Source organism: Hypomesus transpacificus, unplaced genomic scaffold, assembly GCF_021917145.1.
Source record: "Hypomesus transpacificus isolate Combined female unplaced genomic scaffold, fHypTra1 scaffold_27, whole genome shotgun sequence".
Taxonomy (NCBI): Eukaryota; Metazoa; Chordata; class Actinopteri; order Osmeriformes; family Osmeridae; genus Hypomesus; species Hypomesus transpacificus.
The window spans coordinates 849,781-855,368 of NW_025813796.1; the positions used below are offsets into that span (position 1 = coordinate 849,781).

General features: G+C 48.7%; 1 long non-coding RNA gene across 1 annotated transcript in view; it reads left to right on the top strand.

Annotated features, from left to right (window-relative positions):
* LOC124463217 overlaps nt 1-1,070 on the top strand; it is a 2,701-nt gene extending 1,631 nt beyond the window's left edge. The window contains exons 2-3 of the long non-coding RNA XR_006955540.1: nt 383-543; nt 762-1,070. This is a non-coding gene — a long non-coding RNA (uncharacterized LOC124463217). The remainder of the gene's footprint in view (nt 1-382; nt 544-761) is intronic.
* Nucleotides 1,071-5,588: the final 4,518 nt, after the last annotated feature.

Here is a 5,588-nt window from a genome sequence, read left to right on the forward strand (position 1 = left end):
CAGGGAGGAAGAAAGAAAAAAAAAGAGGCGATTACCACTACTTCATGTAGGTTGACGTATGGATAGTGCCAGACTGCGCGTGTTACGGGGTGGGAGTACCACTGAAAAATGCGTTAATAATTGCATAACTCTTGGTTATCAACCACAGTGTATCGGTTCCAGTAAACAGGTGCAGTTTGCACAGTTACCACTATTAGGCAGCAGCGAGCCGCAAGTCACTGTCCCATGCACCTTTTGTGTGTTGTCACTCTCCAAGAAGTTTTTCTTGGGTAATTTTTCCGAATGGGCCATGTCTCTGTGTGTGTATGTGTGTGACTGCGTGTGAATTTGTTTATTTACGTGATATCGTCCGACTTGCCTAACCTCCGGACCGATCCCCCAGGTGTTAAGTAAAACCTACGGACCTGGAGCCCCTAGGGATTCACTAATGGAGAGCGGACACGCTGGGCGACAAAACTGACACACTGCACAGATTGAGGAACAATCTGAAGGCTGGAGACAGAAAAATATCAAAGTTGATAGAAGGAGACGTGCAAGTGATTGGTAAGTTAAGTTCACTGCTATATCAAGTGTGCGTGCGGCGGGTGCGCGCTCCCGTGTGTGTGAGAGGGTGTGTGTGGAAGCCTGTTCACCTCGTCGAGCGCGTGTGATCGTGAATGAATCTGCGCGCAAGTTGTTGAAGTGTCAACGCTCAACGACAACCAACGGGAAACAAACATTCGTGGATAATCCCCTTTTCCTTCCCCTCCTCCTTTCCCCAGATAATCACTCTCTCAGTCAACTCTAGTCAGGACCAACGAGAGAAGGCAGAGCTCAACTTTTATCAGACTCGGTTCTTTACCCAAGAAGCATTGAACGCGGGAGAAGAGACGTGGTCTTTGGCCATTTCACTGCCCTGGAAGTAGATTATAGCACACGTAATTAATGTATCAGCTCTGAAGTTCAAACAGATTGTACATTTTGTAACGGCTTTTTCGCGCGTAGTAGTCTACTTTCCCTTCATCCAAAAAGAAGAGGACAAGGATCGCGAAAACGACCGTGGCAGGGGTCTGAAACAGATGCGGAGTAAAGTAAGTGCGTATTATCAGTGGATATGCCGTGTGACTTAGTTTGCGACCAGGTCCTATGTTGTTGGGCCATACGTATAGGTCAGTTGTAGAATGGCATTCGTTTTAGATGATCTAAAAAGATTATGACATTGTGTTTGTTTGGTTAGTTAATGTAGACCACGGCACTCAGGTATTCGAATGGGACCTGTCACAATTGAAACAGCGATACTCAAAATATCAGTGACGTCGTATGCATTATTCCCCAACTCTCATGGGGGTTCTTTATGAAGGTAGCAGGGAGATGTATTTTTCTTCATCCCACCTCTGACAATTATTAGGCTACTGACATACTTGAAACATAGATGTGTTTTACATCTATAGATTTAAGACTGGGAAAGACCGCTGCTGGTCGACAACCATTCTTCTTGAAAACCTCGGATCAACCAGTGGAATGAAATAGAGTGAATCATAGTACCCTCTTGTACCCCTCTGGTACCCACCAGGTGTACTATGCCAGAATCCTGGAGGCCAGATGACTACAGTGTAGTAGCAAACCCAGTGCCAATCTCACAGCTCGACTCAGACAGGCAAAGATGCCCTCACAGAGTTGGCTCTCTCCTCTTTGCCACAGGGAAGACAAACCCACTTATGTTAACACATCATCTTCTTGATTGGACCTTATCATAACCCTTTTCACAAATCCATCTGGCTTGACTCTGATGAATCTCTCGACAAGACATTGGCGTCAGAAAATGCCTCACCTGTATACAGGACGGGCGGAAATCCTGACCAGCACTGACTGCCATCCTTTAGACTCCAGTGTTTTCCAGTTCTGCGTAACATTCTCTGTGTCACCAGTGCAGAACAGGCTGGTGGTGTGGTATCCCCCTAGTCAGAGAGACCAGCACAGAGGAGCTCTTTGTGTAGCTGCAGCATGTAGCTGATGGCCCTCCGAGCCCCCTCATGTTATGTGTCTTACTCTGGTATTTATAGCCTATCATGTGGTTACAGTTGGGTGAGGTGAGAAAAGGGGACGAAAATACATTCAAATGTTCCATTTCAAATGTAGTGGACAAATGCGGTGTCCTGCATAATCCACTTTTAGAAACAGGGATCTTCCTAATGTTTCGGCACGCAAAGGGTACTAGAAGCTTTTCAATTAACACGGCTAACGTACAGTTGTCCTGTTACATGTCCGGTGTTGTAGTGACCCTACGGTTTAGCAGTGCATCTGCCACCACCTCCACCCGCCCTCCAACCTCAGCCTCAGGCCCTCTCCGTGGCCCAAGCCTGGATCTACCCCCCACCCCACCCCCGCAGACTTCCACACACCCTGCCCTAGATTCGGACGGACCCCTCACCCCCGAGAACCCAGACGCCGTGCTCCCTCTCTTTGGCAGCGAGACGCAGACATTTTGGGTGTTCTGCCAAGGACTACAAGGACACTGCCACCCTTCACCCACGGCTGCCCCTCTCCCGCTGCCCAAGAATACACACACAGTCTGCCGTTCGCCGACCGTTTTTTTTTCTGTCTCTTTGTTTGATTGTGTGTGGGTGGGTGTGTTTCTGTGTATTATGTAAAAGGGTCTAATGTGAGGAAGATAATATGCTGTGCTGTAAAATGACAACTTTGCTGGCAGCTGTCCGTTTCTGCCCTCTGGTTTCGCAGTCTCCGTCTGTGAACCAGACTCCAGCTTTTGTTGTTTGAGGTAAAAAGTTCATTCCTTTATTTCTGGAGTCCTGCTGGTTTACGTGTGTTCTATAAATAGAGAAGGAAGTTTGTGTGTGTCTGGGGGTTTGTGTGTGTGTGTGTGTGTGTGTGTGTGTGGGTGGAGAACTGCCGTCATCCTGGCTTGGTTTGTATGGACATGGGTCTGCACGTCACATCCTCTGAGAGGGTACACTCTTGGAAAACACACTCTTTCTCACACCCCGCAAACCCTAACACACCCCACGCGCCCACGCGCACACGAGTTATCCTGATAACTACAGGATGTAAAGCAGAAACGGGGCCCAAACTCCCACGCCGTCTGAAATGCTGACTTTGCTCGTCGAGCGGCCGTGCTATATTTACACTACGTCTCGGGCCGGAAAAAACGAGGTGTTTTTTTTTATTCCCTGGCTGATGCGGTACGTAAAGCCTTATTTTGGTCGTGTTGTCTGCGCGGCGTGCCAGTGCTTGTTAGGGCGATTATCGAACGTGCCCTCAATTGCATCCAGCACCGACAGGTCGATAGCCCTCGACATGTGAATCGTCTTGGATCAGGGCATCGAACGATGACACGGCCGTTCGGCAGGGTCGACCCTCACGGCTCTCACCGGCACTGTCGGAAAAACCGTTCCTAGATGGTTTGGAAGGCAAGCCTCTTGGCTCCTGGATGCCATAAGATGTCGGTCATGGACGGTTTAGGGTTTGTTGGCTCATCGGTTGGGGGCGGTGAAGACGACAGGGAATGATGAGGAGGACGAGGAAGATGGAGGCTCCTTTTAGGTGCTGTCATAAGGGACAACAGCTTGGCCCCCCCCGTGCCCCCCCAACACACGTGCCCATCCTGTGAGCCTTCACGTGCCCCTAGTGATCCTCCTATCTGGTTTCTTTGCTTCTTTGACGGCAGTAAGCTGGAAGGCAATCCCTGTGTGTGTGTGTCTATGGGGATGTTCCCAGTCGCCTTTCTGACCCAGCTTCTTAAGCTTCTCTTAAGCAGACACACACGCACACACACACACACACAGGTAGATCTCACATGGCTCCCGGTGTTATGCGCGCGCACGCAGACCAACCCCAGGCACGTGGTGATGAATGACTCACAGTAGCCGCACTGCAGGCCCGCGCCCGAGTCTTCCGCGCGGCCGTGCCGAGATGTCATCCCTCGCTCGATATGAACGCGCGGTCGCGAGTCATCGTTTGTGGCTGTTGGGACCGCGCGGCCGCCGCGGGCTTTCCGAAACCGTCTCTTCGTCGACCGAGGGGACGAGAGGAGGATTGGCGAATGAAAGGATGGAGGGATAGGCATGTCACATTTGTCCTCCCTAGAGGATAGGCCTGATTTCTCCACCATCCCAGTCTCTTTAGAACTCTTTTCATCCTTCCATCATCGCTCCCTCCCTTTGTCACTCGCTGCGTCTCTTATTCCCGCTCTCCAATCTACATCCCCGCTACACTTAGTCCTCTAAGCTTTCCAGTTTGGCTCTGTTTTTCCGTTTGGGGGACGTTTTGTATATGCGCGTGTGTGTGTCAGAGAGGTGTAGGGTTTTACAAGGAGATGGGGCAGCAAGGATAGGGTGACCTGTCACGGACGGGATCGGTGCTGGAGGTTTAGACTCGGGTAAAGGTTGGGAACCCTGGCTTAGGGGTTAGCCAGGTTTGGTTGTGTCAGGAAGTCATACGGGAGACGTTAAAGACGGCTGTTGTGATCAGGAGGAAGAAGCAGAAGGATCGAGGGGTTAGCTTTGACATCTTGGCTCCGAGCGTAGACAGGTGTGCTGGATTAAAAGTGTGTGTGTGTGTGTGAGAGAGAGATCAGAGCGGTGGCTTAACGTTATGTAAGTGCCTGTATGACAAGGTACAGGTGGGTATAGATGTCATCCCTTGATGCAGGTGACTGCTGTCCGGGTGACAGGGTCTGTCTCATGTACAGGTTAAACCCTCCTGCATGTGTCTGTGTTTGTTAGGAGAGAGAGAGACCGAGAGAGTGAGAGAGATTAAGACAGAGAGAGAAACTAAGAGAGAGAGAGAGAGAGACATGTAGTTACATGTATGTTACATGTATGTTTAATGATCATGTGTATATGTATGTGTGTATGAATAAGTATGTATAAGCCTGTGATTTATATGGATATAAATATTTCAGTAACTCCACTGTTGCTTTGGCAATATGAACTTTTGCTATTTCATGCCAATACAGCCCATTGAATTGAAATGGTATTGAGAGAGAGAGAGACATGTATAGTCCCAGATTCCCAGACATGGATTCATCCTAGTCCTAGACTAAAAACATAATCAATGGAGGTCTTCATTTTTCTTACTTCACGACTAGGTTTAAATCCATGTCTGGGAAACTGGGCCAAGACAGAGAGACTAAGAGAGAGAGAGAGAGAGAGAGAGAGAGAGAGAGAGAGAGACTAAGATAGATGAAGTCACTTAAGACCGAGAGAGGTCAAGTTTGGCACGATGATTACAGTATATGTGCATAGGCACAGCACAAACACACAGCTGCACTGGCCCAACTCTTATCATTTGCATTCTGACATGCTTCTTTGTCTCATTTCCTCCCAAGGGACCAGAGGGGTAACACCCAGAGGAGACAAAGAGAGGGAGGGAGAAAGAGAGACAGAAAAAAATAAGGGTCTTTTATTTCTTAGGGTACCTCATTTATATTATATCTTTCACTTGTATTTTCTTCACTGGATTTAAAGGTTAATTCTCTGTTGAACCAGCGGAGACGCAACCATTTTAATCAGTGATGGATTCTGTACCGTTCAAGTCGAACTGTTGACTTATCAACTGTCGCACGCAGAGTCACAAACACTGTTAAAACT